This window comes from Lissotriton helveticus, chromosome 7 (genome assembly GCF_964261635.1).
Source record: "Lissotriton helveticus chromosome 7, aLisHel1.1, whole genome shotgun sequence".
NCBI lineage: Eukaryota > Metazoa > Chordata > Amphibia > Caudata > Salamandridae > Lissotriton > Lissotriton helveticus.
Genome location: NC_136068.1, coordinates 1,887,576,108 through 1,887,595,654, shown reverse-complemented (window position 1 = coordinate 1,887,595,654; position 19,547 = coordinate 1,887,576,108).

Here is a 19,547-nt window from a genome sequence, read left to right as displayed (position 1 = left end):
TATTTACGCTTGCCAGCATGACTTACTATGTCCCACACATTGTAGGTGATTCAAGGATTACAAGATAGGAAGTTTTAATGTGGCTCATTATATAATTCAGTTAGGGAAGGCCTTTGTGAAGCACACTAACAGTGTAATATCTCGCTGTTACCCGCCAGACGTTTTTGGAAGTATTTGTATATATGTTCTGAGTATGTTTTTCTATGTAGTTACTCTCCATTTCTCCTGTACTGAAGAGGCCGAAATAGCCAGGCCAAAACGCATCAACATTTGCGCTGGAGGAGTCTGTACAATTTTGATACAACCTTTTAAAGGACAATTGGTACTCCCATTTAAAAAGGATAATATTTGTCCTCATTCCAAAAACTATCTCCAATGGGGACTTGGAGAATAATGAACCACATAGCCACAATTAATAAAATAATTGGAAGAATGAGAGTTGAAGAATAATTTCTTAATAGTCCCATTAGGGGTTGAAGCTTTGCAATATATGTTCTATTTGTGTGAAGACTTTGTGCTAATTGTTCTCTTTATATATACATTAGGTTTTTAATGTAATTTTCTGTATGTGTAGTAATGTTGATTTTTATATGTATATTTGTCGTTGTTTGACACGATGCAGGACTCAGGTTGTTTTTTTTATGTGGGTGGTGATGAACATAATCTTGATTGAGGCATACAAAATACATTTGCAGTAATCATGCAGAAAATGCCAATGATTCATTAATGTAATCATTCCTGTATTACAACCTTTCTTTTGCTTAAGTTGACTTGCATAGAGGCACTTGTCTTCCATTGAAACGCCATGTTAAAGTTCTAATTGAGATCTTTTAGTAGGTGAGACTTGGCTTTCCATCATGATCATCATGCGTTTTACTACTAATAGGGTGATGTCCACATGTCAACAACGACAGCAACTCCGTCACCCTGATTGACAACCTCGCCACCCTCGGACTGAAACAGATCGTCACGACACCAACCCACATCGCAGGCCACACGCTCGATGCCATCTTCTCCTCCAGCCCCCATGTTGGCTTCAGCCACGCTTCTGAACTCACATGGACCGACCACCACTGCATCCACTTCACCTTCTGGAAACCCGTCACACATCACCGCACCCTACAGATCCCTGAACGTCGCTGGGGCAAAGTCACCAAGGAACTACTAGAAACACACCTCGCACTCAACCCACCGACCAACCCCACCAACCCCGAGGAGGGGGCCCGCACCCTCAGACTCTGGATGGAAGACTGTGCCAACACCTTAGCCCCTATGAGACAGCACACCCACAGTGACACCAGCCAAAGAGCCAGCTGGTTCACCCCGGTACTCCTAGCCTCCAAGTGCACCTGTCGGAAACTTGAAAACCTCTGGCACTACGAGAAGACGCCATCCGCAACCATCATCACCTCATCAGGACTACCAAGAAGGCCTCCTTCAAAGACCGCCTCGACAACAACACACACAACAGCAAGGAGCTTTTCAACATCGTGAAGGAACTCTCAAACCCCAGCTCCTGCACCAACGATATTCTGCTGTCACAAGCCCTGTGCGACGCCCTCGCTGCCTGGTTCCACCACAAGATCACCGACATCCACGACAGCTTCAACTCTCGGACAAACCCTGCTGACCCCACCACACCGGGACAACCGAACCCCGTCGACCACGATCTCCTCACTACATGGACCAACGTGAACTCCGAGGACACTATTAAGACCATGAGCACCATCCACTCAGGCGCCCCATCCGACCCTCTTCCCCACCACATTGTCAACAAAGCCAACAGCTCCATCGCACCCCACCTGTGCAACATCGTCAACCTCTCCTTCGAGACTGTGACCTTCCCAGAGAGCTGGAAGCACGCCCATATCAACGCCCTACTGAAGAAACCCAAGGCAGACCCAAGCAACCTCAAGAACTTTCGCCCCATCTCCCTGCCAGCAAAAGTCACCGATAAGATCGTCAACTCCCAACTCACCCGCCTCCTAGAAGACAACAGCATCCTCGACCCCTCCCAGTCAGGCTTCCGCAGGAACCACAGCACCGAAACCGCCCTCATCGCCGCCACGGACGACATCAGAATTCTACTCGACAATGGTGAGATAGCAGCCTCTCATCCTCCTGGACCTCTCTGCCACCTTCAACACCGTCTGCCACCACACCCTGCGCACACGCCTCTAAGACGCAGGGATCTGAGACAAGGCCCTGGACTGGACCACCTCCTTACTCTCCGATAGAACCCAAAGATTCCGCCTCCCCATTCCACTCCGGAATCACCAAGACCGTCTGTGGTGTCCCGCAAGGATCATCCCTCAGCCAGACGCTATTCAACATCTACATGGCACCGCTGGCACGCATCGCCAGACTACACGACCTCAACATAATCTCCTATGCCAACGACACCCAGCTGATCCTCTCCCTCACTTAGGACCCCCTCACTGCCAAATCCAACCTCCACCGTGATATGAAGGCCTTCGCCGACTGGATGGAAGAAAGCCGGCTCAAACTGAACACGGACAAGACGGAGATCCTCATCCTCGGGCCCAACCCCTCAGCCTGGGATTACTCCTGGTGGCTTGCAAAACTTGGCACCCCCCGACCCCAACCAACCACCCACGCAACCTAGGATTCATCCTCAACTCGAAACTCAGCATGACGAACCAAGTCAACGCAGTCTCCTCCACCTGCTTCCACACCCTCCACAAGATCTACATATGGATCCTGACAGACACATGGAAAACCGTCACCCACGCCCTTGTCAGCAGCAGACTCGCCTACGGAAACACCATCTACGCCGGAGCCCCGTCCAATCTCATCAACAAACTTCAAAGAATCCAGAACGCCTCTGCACGCCTTATCCTCGACGTCCCACGCCGAGATCACATCACCCCCCAGCTGAGAAACCTGCACTGGCTCTCCTTCAAACTCCTGACCCACGCACACAAGGCACTCCACAACACCGGCAAAGCCTACCTCAACAGCCGTCTCTCATTATACGTACCCAACAGGAAACTCCGCTCCACCGACCTCTCACTGGCCGCCGACCCACGCATCCACACAACCACGTCTGGGGGCAGGTCCTTCTCCCACCACACCGCCAAGACTTGGAACACCCTCCCTCTCCTCCTATGACAAACCGAAGACCCGCAGACCTTCAGGAGACTACTCAAGACCTGGCTCTTGGACCACTAGCAGCGGCTCCCCCCCCAGCACCTTGAGACCCTTGCGGGTAAGTAGTGCGCTTTACAAATCCCTTGATTGATTGATTGATTGATGAAGTTGAAGTTGAAATGACTAATAAAGCGCTCGTTCACCAAGCAGTTTCATGGCGCTGTGAATTGACAGGGGGGCAGAGGGAGCACCAGTGAAGGGTTATTACAGTGGGTAAGCTTGGGCGAAAAGGTAAGTTTTGAGGGCTTTGCGGAAGTCCAGATAGATAGTCATGGACCTGTTAGGGAGAGGAAGAGTGTTCCAAAAGCGACGGGCAAGGAAGGAGAACCTCATGCCACCCAACTTATTCCTCCGAAAGCCGGGGACATTAAGAAGGGCCTGAGTAGAAGAACGAAGGGTGCGGGTTGGGGCATAGGGGGAGATCATGGCATTAATGAAAACTGGGGCTGAGCCAGCAAGGGCCATGAAAGTCAGGCAGCCCATCTTAAATAAAGATCTCTGCAGGATGGGAAGCCAATGAAGGGACTTAAGCAAGGGAGTGATGCGATAGAACTTAGGAAGCCGATAGATGAGAAGCGCGGCCTGGTTCTGTATAGATTGTAGGCGCCAGAGTTCATAGGCCGGGATGCCTACATACAGACCATTTCCATAATCCAGGCGAGAGATGATCATAGCCAGGATAATAAGTTTAAGGGCATCGTGGGGAAAGAAACGCGAGATCTTTCGAATGACTCTGAGGGACAGAAAACAGGTAGAAACGACTGAGCTAATCTGGGGATGCATAGAAAAGTTGGGACTAATTTTAATGCCCAGGGCTTTGACAGAAGTGGAAGGCACCGGTAGGGGGCCAAGGGCGGATGGCCAAAAGGCGGGATTCCAAGGGTTGGAAGGGCCACAGGTAAGGACCAGCTCCGTCTTGTCCGGATTAAGTTTTAGATGATTGTAATTCATCCAGTCTTAAATAAAGACAAGAGTGGTCTGGAACTTAAGGATAGAGTTAGGGGAAGAAGAGAGATTAAAGACAAGCTGGAGGTCGTCGGCATAATTGAAGACGCCGACCTCCATGTTTTGCAGAGAAGCAATAAGAGGATGGATATAGATATTAAATAGGAAGGGAGAGAGGGAAGACCCCTGGGGGACCCCACATTGATGTCCAGGAACTTAGAGGTGGCTCTCTCAACCACAGGTCAGGGGAGCTGTCCCAATAGGCTGCTCTTCAGTTGATGTATATTTGAGCGTCCAGTGATTTGTGATGGTGTGTGGCTTATTTGCAAGCAGTATTCAGCTTTGTCTGGGCGTTCCCAAAAACTCTGCCAAAAGCCAGCCTGCTCTTGAACACATCTAGGGCATATTGATGTAGAGTTAGGGACTACATCCTCCTAGGAGACCTCAACTTCCACCTGGAGAACAACAAGGACCGCAACACCGCCGCCCTGCTGGACAACCTCGCAAACGTCGGACTCAAGCAACTGGGACCGCAACACCCCCACCCACTACGCCGGCCACCCGCTTGATCCCGTCTTCTCATCCAGCAAGCACATCACCTTCAGCCACTCCACCAGACTTCACTGGACCGACCACAACTGCGTCCACTTCAGCTTCAGAAGAACAACGACCCACCACCACCAGCAACAGGTTCCTCACAGGAGCTGGAGCAAGATCTTCGCCGAGCAGCTCACCACCTCCCTCAGCCAGAACCCGCCCGCCAGCACAACAGACCCCAACGAAGCAGCCCGCAACTTTACACAGTGGCTGACCGCCTGCGCTGACGACCTTGCGCCACTGAAGAACCCTCCCAGCAGACCCAGAAGCAAGAAAGCCACCTGGTTCACCGACGAACTCAAGGACTCCAAGAAGAACTGCCGCACCCTCGAGAAAGCCTGGCTCCTCGACCAGACCACAGACAATATGACCACCCTCAAACAAGCCACCCGCAAGCACCACCAGCTCATCCGCACCACCAAGAAGAAATCACTGAAGGAATGACTGGACAACAACGCCCACGACAGCAAGGAACTCTTCAGCATTGTCAAGGAGTTCTCCAACCCCAGCACCGGCAACAACGACATCACTCCTTCACAAGACCGCTGTGACTCTCTCGCCTCGTTCTTCCACCGCAAGATCGCCGACATCCACAACAGCTTCGGCGCACCATCCACGCAACCAACCATTTAACAAACGCCCCCCACCGCCACCCTCCGCACATGGACCACGGTGACCACCGAAGACACAGCCCGCACGATGAACACCATCCACTCCGGATCTCCAACCGACCCCTGCCCCCACCACGTCTTCAACAAGGCCGACTCCATCATCGCACCCCAACTCTGGGACATCATCAACATCTCCTTCAACACCGCCACCTTCCCGGAGAGCTGGAAGCATGCCGAGCTCAGCGCCCTACTGAAGAAATCAACAGCGGACCCCACCGACCTCAAGAACTTCCACCTCATCTCGCTCCTCCCTTTTCCTGCCAAAGTCATCGAGAAGACCGTCAACAGACAGTTTGCCGCCTTCCTCGAGACGAACGGATCCCTCGACCCTCACAGTCCGGTTTCCGAGCCAACCACAGCAACGAGACCGCCCTCATCGCAGCCACCGACGACATCAGATTCCTGCTCGACAACGGGGAAACAGCGGCCCTCATTCTCCTGGACCTCTCCGCAGCGTTCAACACTGTCTGCCACCGCACCCTAGTCCAACGCCTCAGCAACACAGGTGTCCAAGAGAAGGCACTGGAATGGATCATCTCGTTCCTCGCCGGAAGAACAAAGAGAGTCCGCCTCCCCCCGTTTCGATCCGAGGCCACCCAAGTCATCTGCGGCTTACCACAAGGATCATCACTCAGCCCCACCCTCTTCAACGTCTACATGAGACCCCTTGCAGCCATCGCACGCCAACACAACCTCAACATCATCTCCTACGCCGACAACACCCAACTGATCCTCTCCCTTACCAGAGACCCTGCCACCGCCAGAACTAGCCTACACGAAAGGATAAAAGACGTCGCCGAGTGGATGAAGAACAGCCGCCTGAAACTGAACTCAGACAAGACGGAAGTCCTCATCCTGGGACCATCGCCCTCCGCCTGGGATGACTCCTGGTGGCCCCCCGCCCTGGGCATCACTCCCAAGCCAACAGACCACGCACGCAACCTGGGCTTCATCCTGGACTCCTCCCTCTCGATGACCAGACAAGTCAATGCTGTCTCCTCATCATGCTTCAACACCCTACGCATGCTCCGCAAGATCTTCCGATGGATCCCGACCGAAACCAGGAAGACGGTCACCCAGGCACTCGTCACAAGCCAACTGGACTACGGAAACACCCTCTACGCCGGAACCACAGCCAAGCTACAGAAAAGACTCCAACGCATCCAGAACGCCTCCGCCCGACTCATCCTGGACATCCCCGACGCAGCCACATCTCCGGCCACCTGAGGAACCTGCACTGGCTCACCGTCAGCAAGAGAATCAAGTTCAGACTCCTCACCCACGCACACAAGTCCCTCCACGACCTGTGCCCCAAGTACCTCAACGACCGCCTGACCTTCTACACGCCCACCCACCAGCTACATTCGACAAGCCTCGCCCTCGCCGCCGTACCATGCATCCGAAGAGCCACCGCCGGAGGAAGATCCTTCTCCTACCTGGCAGCCAAGACATGGAACTCCCTCCGAGCAATAGCAGACCCCTTCCCCCAAGCGCCTTGTGAGCCTTCCGGGTGAGTAGTGCGCTATAGAAATGCTATGATTGATTGATTGATATATTTTCTGTACTCTATTATGACAAACGTATTCTCTATGTTGGATTTGGTATTGTATATATTTGAATCAAGCATTGCTTGAGATGTTATTATGTCACTCTACTCTTTGTTGTTTACATATCTGCCCAGATCTGCATTCCATTCATGTCTTAATTTGTTAAGTCAGTCATTATTAGTCCTCAGCAAGATTTGATATAGCCATGTAAATCAATGACTAATCTATCACATTGTGTATAAGGTTTGAATGTATGTTAGGGTCACTGGTTCGGAGATTGCAATATTTTATTTTGGCCAAAATGTGTAGGTAAGCCACAGTATGTAAGAAATTGGCCTAAAAAATGGCCAAAATGATTTATGAGTGAGTCAATCTCAAATTGGTCAACAAGTGTAAAAAATGGCCAGGTCATTAATATTGTAAGAACCCCATTCATGAAGGGTAAGGGAAGTTCATATTGGGGTTCTGTCTGTTTTCTCCAATTTGCCACACTCCACCTATGTAGTGCACCTTTCAGTAGCCTGGGAAGTGAGATTTTGAGATCCATGTTGATCAGTCTTATGTCCAGATAGCCACAAGGTTAATCAATTGAGTTGGGTCACTGACGGGCCGGTTATATTGTCGTTCAGAAACTGCTCCGATCAAATTGGTCTCAGAATCCTTTCTGACCAAATCGGGTTCTGCGAGTCCGTATGACAGATTACGATGCTTCCCAACATCGTTCGGTCGGACCCGCATTGATTTCAATGGGAGCCTATGTTCCGATCACAAACACAGGCTCCCATTTAAAAAAGTGGTAGATGGGGAAAACCTTGCGCCCTGTGGCAGGCACCCCATGGTGCTTGCCACATTGTGCATGGTTGGAAAGAGGGGTACCTTGGGGGTAACTTGGGGACCACCATGGGCCTCATCTGGATGCATCTGGGTGAAGGGGGGCTGCAACGGGCCCCCAAAGACAGATTCCAACAGGCATTCCATGTCGGGCTGACGAAATCGGAACATCTGTCCGAATACATCATCGTAATCGCTCGCTCAGAAACCGTGTCTGTAGAGCTGTATGATTCGGCTCTGAAATACTCAGGCTGTCTGAATGCCCTTCAGAAATGAATAGGACTGGCCGAATGATTTTCGGGTATCGTAATCAGTTGTTTGGAAATGTGTGCGATTTGCTCAGAAACAAGGTCTCTGAATTGGATTTGGAGATACCAAACCCCATTTCGAGCCTTTTCGAACAACATCGTAATCAGCCCTCAGTGTTACAATTCCATATATGAGGCCCCTTGTACCCCTTTTATGTGTGTATATATATATATAACAACCAGAAGAGGGTGGAGAAGAAAGCAGTTCAAACGAAAGGATTGATACCAAGACTCGAAGTATGAGACAAAAGAAGGACAAATAAAAGAAGAACTACAAGTGGTCAATCTATCTCAACGAGAAATAACACCAGCTGAAATCTCACTACTAAAAAGAGGCATAAATTACTGCCCAACACAAAGAATGGATCTGGCACAGACCAGGATAGATTTTTATTTGTACATACGGAATATAAAATTGGCAAAATATTTCATGGATAGGAAAAACAAACCCAAGATAACCCAAGACCTCCCAAAACCAATTTCCACATTAAGGGTTAAAGAAGCAGAGAGCTACTTAACACTACTGAATTTAAACTCAGAAGAAGGTGAGGAAATTCATCTGGAAACTGCGATACAACAATTGGGGGCAGGAACCAGTACTAAAAAGGCAAAATCAAAGTTTTACCCACAGTTAACCCCAGGCAACAAGATTGATATCTTTCAAGAGGCAGTAACACATGATCTGTACAATATCAACAAAACCAACTGTAAAGATAATCTAACTCTACAGGAAAGAGAAGCCCTAACATTTCTGATAAATGATAAAGAGATCGAAATCAAAATGGCGGACAAAGAGGGAAATGTGGTATTATGGGACAGAAACGCATATATCACAGAGGCAATGAATCAACTAACGAACCCCCTTTTTATGAACAACTTCAAACAGACCCATTGGATAAGATCAAAAGAGAAATCGATCAAAAACTTGACACCTGGGAGACCAGGAAACTAATCGATTTGGAAGAAAAGAAATACTTGATGGTGGATTTTACTCGAACTGCAACAATGTATTTTCTACCGAAGGTACATAAGGATCCTAAAAGACCACCAGGGAGGCCGATAGTGTCGGCGAAGGGCTCAGTACTAGAACCGATGGCAAATTTCATCGATCATTTTTTAAGTCCTTATGTACAAAAACTGAAATCCTATATCAAGGACACAACTGACTTTTTATGTACCATACAAAATCTGACTTGGCAAGACAACTATTTGATGATAACAATGGACGTCATCGCCCTTTATACCAACATCGACAATCATTTAGGCTTGAAAGCATGCCAATATTACCTACAAGAACGAAATATCCATTACAAAGAACATAATGATATGTTAATGGATGTGATCTCCCTATGCCTGATAAACATCTCTTCCTATTTGGAGATCAACTATATCGTCAGCGAAACGGAGCTGCAATGGGCTTTTCCTTCAGCCCAAGTTATGCGTACATAGCGATGGGCTGGTGGGAGGAGGAGGTGGCATGGAACATCCAAAACAGACACTTCACCCAACACATGGTGACCTGGAAAAGGTTTATTGATGATTTATTCATTATTGGGAAGGGAAGTGAAGCAGAATTCCAACAATACTTTGACATCCTAAATGCAAGCACCCCATGTCTGAAATTTACCTACAAACAAATTAAGAATAAGGTAGTATTTCTAGACACGGAGGTGTACGTGAAAGACAATCGGATGGAAACAACGCTACATCGAAAAGCCACAGCAACCAATGCAACCCTGGAAGCAGCAAGCTTCCATCAACCTTCATCGATCTCCAGCATCCCCTATGGAGAATTCCTCCGTCTGAGATGGATTTGTAGTGAAGAGGAAGATTGGAAAAAACACAGTGCGGGAACCATCAAACGGTTTCAAAACAGAAAATATGGCAAAAAAATAATTAAAAAATGTTGGGAAAGAGCAAATGAAAAACAAAGATTGGATTGCCTCAAACCAAAGGATGAAGAGAACAAATCAGAAGATGAACCAATAAGACTAATCTTGGATTATAGCCAAGAATCCAAAAGAATATCACAGATTTTAAAGAAAAACTGGAAGATCTTACAACTAGATCCCACTGTGGGACAGAGGATGGGAACTCACCCAATCATAACTTACAGAGGAGCTAGAAATCTAAAAGACCAGTTGGTCCACAGTCACTTTCAAAGCAAGAAGTCAAAAAGCACGTGGGTAAAACCACAGTGATTTATAAAATGCTATAACTGTAAGGTGTGCGAGATCGCCAAACCCACAAAAGAACTAACGATGGAAAACAAGAAAATCTGGAAAGTAAAAGAACTCATTAAATGTAAAAGTCAGTATACAATTTACATGATAGAGTAGATAGAGTTAAAGTGCATAGGGAGCACCATATGTGAACTTAAAAAACGAATCCTGGAACATGTCCGCTCTACAGTCAATAAGGACAGAAACAACGCGGTGGCCAAACATATGGAGAGCCATCATGATGGAAATTGGAAACTCTTAAAGTTTTATGGAATCGAAAAAATTTCCTTTTCTGACCGGGGTGGCCACCGGGAAAAACTTTTATGTCACAAAGAGTCACGGCATATCCTGAATTTTCGAACCATGACACCCTTCGGGTTGAATCAGTCGGAGAAACTGTACAATCATTTGTGAACAGAACTAATTCTTGACTTCACTAATCCCATCATCCCTCCCCACACCCGTATACCACCCCCTGTTCTCTATAGCCCACTGGAGGTCATTATTGACTATGAGTAAAATGAACGCGTAGCGAAACTGTATGAAAATTTAAATACAGAACACTAAGACTATTGAGTTGTAAACCCACCGGGGTATGAAGTTGAATGTCTCATGATTACGCTATGCGCAGCAATAAAACACGTAAACAATCATGTAAAAAAAAAAGCCCACTGGAGGGCATGATTAACTATGAGTAAAATGAATGCGCAGCGAAACTGTATGAATACTAAATACGGAATTCCAAGAGTGTTTAGGTATAAAACCACTGAGGTATTATGTTGAATGTTTTACAATTCCGCAATGCGCAGAAATATACAAATAATCATGTTTAAAAATGATTGAAATTTTTAACATTTTTAATGCAGGAGAACTATATAGTCCAGAATTCCCACTATTGGGACAAACAGGAAGTTTGGAGTTCACATGCTTCCTGGGGGTCAGGGTGTTTTTAAACAGTGTGTAATCACAGTAGTAATTAATCGTGAACAAGGTATACGGAGCTACCGAAACGCGTTGGTTTATATCTGTGCTGTAAAGGAAATAAAGTAGTTGTCTGAAAAGAACAGTGGCTGGAGTTGCGGCTCATTCGTTTCCCTTGGGATAAAACGTTGTAGAAATTGGAAGCGGCTTGGTTCTGCCGCAAGAGCTACGCACCACTGCGAAGCGCCACACGGGGAAAAAAGGAACCACCTTGTTGAATATATATATATATATATATATATCACTGAAAAAAACATAGGTTATAGACCATATATAGTTAGGAATTAGCATTTACAAAACCTTGAAAATTCACTGAAAAAACCATAGGTTATAGACCATATATAGTTAGTAATTAGCATTTAAAAAACCTTATTTTACTCACACAAAACCATTGAAATTCCATATATAGTTAGTTGCACTAACTATATATCGCGCACCCGCAATCCACTGCTGATGATGTCACATATTACATCATTCATGACATGGTCAGTGACATCACTGATGACATCACTGATGACATCTCAAATGACATCACTGATGACATCACTGATGACAACATCCAGTGACTGTATGTTTCTGTAAAGTTAAAATGTGTCTTACATATTGAAGAATGCGTGGAAGTATAAGTGTCTGGACAAAGGATTTAGTAGGTGCATGACTGAATGTATGAGTGAGTGATTAAATGTGTCTCACTGAGTGCATGGGTTAGTGACTAAACTGTCTTAATTTGTGCATCATTATGTCTGTTGTTCTGTAAACTGCTGCATGTGTTGATCAGTAGCTATATGATTAACTATATGGGTTATTGATTGATTGTCCAAGTATGTGTATGGGAGACTGAGTGTGTGTGTGGCTGGCTGGGAGGTGTGTGACTCTGTGCAGATCAATGTGTACTTGTATCAATGATTGTATAAGAAAGTAAGTATGTGTTAGTATATGTTTGAAAATGTAAGGTGCTCTATGTTTAACTGTATAGACAAGAAAATGGAAGTGTGATTGATTCTTTACAGGACTGACTAGGTGTGTGAGTAACTCCATGGATGAGTGGCAGAGTGTGAGTGTCTGTATAGGTGTATGAGTGCATATGATAGTGTTGTAAAGATGAGTGATTGTATGTATGAATGATTGTATGGGTGAATGAGTGAATGTGTGTGTAGACGTAGGAATCAGTGAGTGCGTATGTAGTAACTAGTATTGGTGTGTCAATGGTTTCAAAAATTATACTCTGTATTTAACACTGGGTGAAACAGAGGTTATATTAAACCTATGATTCTTACGTCTACACACACATTCACTCATTCACCCATACAATCATTCATACATACAATCACTCATCTTTACAACACTATCATATGCACTCATACACCTATACAGACACTCACACTCTGCCACTCATCCATGGAGTTACTCACACACCTAGTCAGTCCTGTAAAGAATCAATCACACTTCCATTTTCTTGTCTATACAGTTAAACATAGAGCACCTTACATTTTCAAACATATACTAACACATACTTACTTTCTTATACAATCATTGATACATGTATGTAGTAACTAGTATTGGTGTGTCAATGGTTTCAAAAATTATACTCTGTATTTAACACTGGGTGAAACAGAGGTTATATTAAAATGTGAGGAGATGCATTGTATTGTCACATGAATGATATCATCAGTGATGTGGTCATTGATGTCAAATGAGATGTCATCAGTGATGTCATCAGCGATGTCATTTGAGATGTCATCAGTGATGTCATCAGTGATGTCACTGACCATGTCATGAATGATGTAATATGTGACATCATCAGCAGTGGATTGCGGGTGCGCGAAATTTAACACCTTAGCTGCTTTGGAACGTCCAGCTCCAGTGCTGAACGTTCCATTGCGCAGGTGCAGTTGGAACGTCCACCGGCCGACGGCAGCACTCCCGAGGTAGTGGTGCCGTCGGCCGTTGGTATAGGCGCAGCACTTAAGAGGATAGTTAGTGCAACTAACTATATATGGAATTTCAATGGTTTTGTGTGAGTAAAATAAGGTTTTTTAAATGCTAATTACTAACTATATATGGTCTATAACCTATGGTTTTTTCAGTGAAATTTCAAGGTTTTGTAAATGCTAATTCCTAACTATATATGGTCTATAACCTATGGTTTTTTCAGTGAATTTTCAAGGTTTTGTAAATGCTAATTCCTAACTATATATGGTCTATAACCTATGTTTTTTTCTGTGAATTTCAATGGTTTTTTAATAGCAAATATCATAAGCTGTCGAATGTCAAGTACGTGGTAAGTAAAAACATTTTCGTGTTTATGCACACTGATCTGCTTTGAATGCTGCCCCCCCCTCATTTCTATTAGGAGTACTCTCTCTTTGCAGATAGTGAAGGGTAGTTAACGCAGGCCTTTGCCCCCGTTGTAATCCGTCGTGCCTGCTTCTCTCTCCATTTGATTGATTGTTATCCAAGCATTTACTGTTTTAGAATTGGTTCTCTTTGGTTCATTCTCTATTTACAAACAAGCACAGAGTCGCAATACTCTGTTTAGTCTTTGCAGATAGTGAAAAATCGTGTAAAAAAACAAAAGGAATCGAGCAAAATCAGTAGGCCACTAATGGGATCTCTTTTTGACCTAGAAACATTAGGAACAACCCCTCATGAGAAATACGAAACTAGTGAGATGAACTGAGCTCCACACCATGATGGCTGCAAGACAGCTCGGCTCCGCCACCCACCCCGCCCAAAATAACGATAAACTCTATGCAAATATTACAAATATATACAACACACCAGCAAAGTAACAGGGTAAAACATTTTATTAAATAACTATTTACATAACTATTTTATACTTTTTGTTGCCCGATCCGGCTAGCTCAATCGATCGAGCATGAAACTCATGCACTCTGATAGTTCAAAGTTTTGAGGAGTGCTTGTTAGACTGTCTGAAGATTATTTGCACCTGCTACAGCTTCACTATTCTCAATGTAAGTGGGGGCTGTTTGAGGACGTGACTGCATTTGAAAACAATGTGATGCGGTGCCTCCCTGAACCGCTTGACGGAGGCCCCCGAGGGACGGTGTGATGGCGCGGACTCGGAGGGGGCGCTTGGCTCCGGCCCCCTCCCCAAGTCGTGTTGCCCTGGTGTGGCCTAAGATCGCCCCCGACATAGGTGGCCGGCTCCCGGGGTCAAGCTGAACTTTTTGCCTTTTGGTGACTCTTCCATTCTTGACCTTGTCCCACAATCCGTTTGACCTAAAGACAAGCTGTAGTGGGGCGCCCCTTTACCGTTTCAGTTGCCATTCCGCCCGCTTTTGCTACACTGTGCCTCTTCCGCTATTCAGCTGTTTACCGCCCGCTCTTGCGACTACAGCGTCTCGCTCACCATGTAGTTGAGTTGCTCCCGCTCTTGCGGTGCAGCGATAGGCGGCTGCCACAGGACTCTCAAAATGGCGGCCGGCTCTTCAGATTTGGGCGTGGTCCACTAAAATGGCCCTGCGACACCTTGGAACTCGGACGCTTGTCTGCTAGGGCCATTCTCGAAAGCGTCCCCTCAGCCTTGAAGATTCTACAAAAGTCTTGGGGGCCCCCGACTCCCGCAGGCTTCTGGTGGGGAGCGGCTGCCATGATTGCTCGTGGAATGGCCACGACGGAGCTACGAGATGGTGGTGCTCTCATGCTGACGCCAGCTTCAGTCTGAAACATCCAGAAACACTGTAGACTACCAATTCGATCAGTTCCGGTAGCGCCCCAACGTGACCCGGTAGAGAAGAACTTGCCCTCCCCTCTTTGACTGATGGTTCTTGTTGCCTGTCCCTTCTGTTGTCATTTAACAGAACTATTTAGCCTGCTGAAAGGGGTTGTGTTCCGACCGCTGGTTGGTGGAGACATTTTGACTATATTCTGGACCTGCGTTGTCGCGTAATGCGTCATATGACGCGCCGCGTTAGCGCATCCGGAAGTGCTCCGGTGCGCGAAGCGCAGCTTCCCGGAAGCGATCCGGGGCGCGGCGCGCAGCGCGTAACGTAAGCATAACAGGTCATGTGACTTGTTAATAAAACTTTTCATTGGTTCATTTTACTTTTCTTATTCTAATGATGAAAGGCTTGGTCATATGACCTAAAAATTACGCTTTTTATTACTTTCGAACATTATTTTTTCTTAAACATATATGTTATAATGTTCCAGGCTAATGTACTTTCCCGGAAAATTTACAACTGTCCTGCAAGTAAAATATATAACTTTTTCGAGAAAAAGGGCGTTTCTTCGTCCCATGACGGAGCCGTTGAGCAAAAGAGGCTCCGCCTGCTGTCTTAGTCGCCGATACGCCTGAATATCAGATTCTTATCGATCACTTTATGTTGCAGGAGTAGAAAACACAACAGCCCTTGACCATTTATCTTTACTGCGTTCCTGCGTATTATACCTTTTACCCTTCATGTAATTGGACTGCTTTATTTCACTTGCCTTTTACTGATTTGAAAACAGTGACTATTATTAAAAACTTTACCAATGTAAATACTAGTACCATGTTTTCTTTTGAAAACCTTTATTGTGAAAATGTCAGTATACAAATACGGGCCTATAACCACGTGGGCCGGCCACGGAGCAAACTGTAATCGTATATGATGAGGAGACATTTACACTGTAGAGGAACGCAACGGGCGGGCCATTAGGTTGTAAGAACTAAGGTGTCTAACAGTTGCGGAATCGGTGGACGTACATTTTATAATTAAAATACGACAGGGCCAGGTACAATAAAATTATCTAGATATACATTTGCGGGCAAGTACCATGGGTGACGTTAATTTGAACTTTCAATAGTACAGTAATCAATAACACATCAGAACTTAATATCAATAGGGATGTCGAAATATTCAATCAATTCTCGTCCCCGCCCGCCATGTGCTTCAAAACTGCATACGTATCTCGTGATATCAAGGTTGTGCAACCAGTACACAACAACGAGTTAGGAGTCCCATTTATTCCGGCGCCATTTTGGGCGAGGACGGGCAGGTCCAGGATATAGTCAAAATGTCTCCACCAACCATCGACTATGATGATGTTCATATGCTGTATGTATTAGAGTAACACTCATCTGTCCACATGAAATTAATTTGCCACAATCTAAACATGTCATTTTAATCTTTCCAAAGTTCTTCTGAATATTTGGGACCGTTTCCTTTGCCTCTGATGCTGTCAGTGCCACTTCTTTGGTGAATGTACTGGCAGGTCGGGGGTTGTCCTCCAAATCTCTCTTTTGTGCAGCACTATAATTAATCGGTGCCACCTCTCCATATGACGATGCATGGTATAATTACCATAACTATATTTTTTTCGGTTCCTCTGGAGAGTACATCGTGGCAGATGAGGCAGGTAACGTACCGGGCATTTACCTTTTTTGCATGTAGAGGAAAGGAAAAAAAATTTGAGCGTCCGAGTTCTAAGGTGTCCCAGGGCCATTTTAGTGGACCAGGCCCAAATCCAAAGAACAGGCCGCCATTTTGAGAGTCCTGTTGCAGCCGCCTGTCGCTGTAGCAGCAAGAGCGGGCGAAACTCAGCTAGACGGCGCTCCACTGCAGATGGAGTGCCTCAACCTGGAGAGGCGGGAGAGGCTCGTTTGCGCCGCCTCCCCCCCCACCCCCTTCGGGCACCCCACGCCGTCTTTCCACGCAGCATTGTAGGATGGCCACACCAGTGCGGCAACTTGCTGGACACCACCTCGGTGCCATCCAAATCTCGGCGCGTTGTGCTGCCTTCGGCCTATTCGCCGCAAGTGCGCACGCAACTCAGCTGCATAGCGAGTGAAACACCAAGGGGCGCCCCACTGCAGCCGAGGAACCTCCATCTTGGGGGCGACGCACAGCATCACATTGCTTTCCAATGCAGTCAGATCCTCAAACAGCCCCCACTGACTGACGCGAACTCACAGGCCAACGGAGCGCCCCACGCCGACTTTCGGCGCAGCATTGTAGGATGGCCACACCAGTGCGGCAACTTGCTAGACACCACCTCGGTGCCATCCGGATCTTGGCGCGTTGCGCTGCCTTTGGCCCTATTCGCACATCGGTCCGCTACTGACGCCACCTCACAGGCCAACGGGGCGCCCCACGCCGACTTTCGGCGCAGCATTGTAGGATGGCCACACCAGTGTGGCAACTTGCTGGACACCACCTCGGTGCCATCCGGATCTTGGCGCGTTGTGCTGCCTTCGGCCTATTCGCACATCGGTCCGCTACTGACGCCACCTCACAGGCCAACGGGGCACCACACGCCGACTTTCGGCGCAGCATTGTAGGATGGCCACACCAGTGCGGCAACTTGCTGGACACCACCTCGGTGCCATCCAGATCTCGGCGCGTTGTGCTGCCTTCGGCCTATTCGCCGCAAGTGCGCACGCAACTCAGCTGCATAGCGAGTGAAACACCAAGGGGCTCCCCACTGCAGCCGAGGAACCTCCATCTTGGGGGCGACGCACAGCATCACATTGCTTTCCAATGCAGTCAGATCCTCAAACAGCCCCCACTGACTGACGCGAACTCACAGGCCAACGGGGCGCCCCACGCCGACTTTCGGCGCAGCATTGTAGGATGGCCACACCAGTGCGGCAACTTGCTGGACACCACCTCGGTGCCATCCGGATCTTGGCGCGTTGTGCTGCCTTCGGCCTATTCGCACATCGGTCCGCTACTGACGCCACCTCACGTGCCAACGGATTTTCTACGCTTTTTATAGCCCTATGCCGCATAACAGGTCATGTGACTTGTTTATAAAACTTTTCATTGGTTCATTTTACTTTTGGTTTCCTAATGATGGAAGGCTTGATCACATGACCTAAAAATAACACTTTTCATTGGATTAAAACATTTTTTTTTCCCAAACGATGAAAGCCCCACCTTGTTTCTGGATGTTTCAGACTGAAGCTGGCGTCAGCATGAAAGCACCACCATCTCGTGGCTCCGTTGTGGTCATTTCGCGAGCAATCATGGCAGCCGCTCCCCACCGGAAGCCTGCAGGAGTCGGGGGCCCCCAAGACTTTTGTAGAATCTTCAAGGCCGAGGGGACGCTTTCGAGAATGGGGTCCAAGACCTAGCAGACAAGCGTCCGAGTTCCAAGGTGTCCCAGGGCCATTTCAGTGGACCAGGCCCAAAAAGGAAAGAGCCTGCCGCCATTTTGAGAGTCCTGTGGCAGCCGCCTATCGCTGCACCGCAAGAGTGGGCGCAACTCAGCTGAATGGCGGATTTTGGCACAGTGTACCAAAAGCGGGCGGAATGGCAACTGAAACGGTAAAGGGGCGCCCCACTACAGCAGACGAGCCTCCACCTGGGGAGGCCCGTTCACGCCGCCTCACCCCCCCCCCGCCCCCCGGGGCGCCCCACGCCGTTATTCGGAGCAGCATTGTAGGATACCAAAACCAGTGCGGCAACTTACTGGACATCACCTGGGTGCCATCCACATCTCAGCGCGTTCTGCTGCCTTGGGACTATTCGCACAACAGACCGCTACTGACGAGGCCTCCCCCCGCACCCCCCGGGACGCCCCACGCCGTTTTTCGGAGCTGCATTGTAGGATACCAAAAACCAGTGCGGCACTCAGGTAACATCACCTGGGTGCCGTCCAGAACTCAGCACGTTGTGCTGCCTTGGGACTATTCGCACAAAACACAGCTACTGACCATTCTTGCTTCTTTTTTCAAAAAAATGTTTAAATGTATTTACTGTTTTTGTAGCGTTGTATATATTTATAAGTTATTAAAGTTTTATAATCCTACTACTTTGTTGGAGTGCTATATATTTTTAATGTGACACATAATTGTAAAAACTTTGATGTACAAAGAGGCATCCCTGGAATCTTCCGCTTCAGGCTCGGTCCCCTCCCCAATCACAATACAGGATGGTTTTCAGATAGTAGGAACGCGTGTGGTGTGACGGATCTCATCGGGTGGGGGCCTTGATCTACTGTAACTCCTTTGAAGAGGGGTGATTCTTTACAGCTGGGGCCATAAACTACATCTGCAGGGCTAGGTGATGGACCGGCCTGGACAATCGGACACAGAGGAAGAGGAGTGTCAGAGGGTGCGGTAGTGAATAGGGCGTAAGGGAGGTGTCGGGCGGGCACAGGGTGTGATTCTCAGGGAAGAGCAGCGCAGATGGGGGGAGGTTTATTGCCCATACATAAGACAGAGAGCGGGGGTGACCAGTGCCTGGGGGAGATGCTTGCGAGGGTGGGGAGCCATGCTAAGGATCTACAGCGTGCAGAGAGTGGGTCTGGTCAAGGCATCTAAAT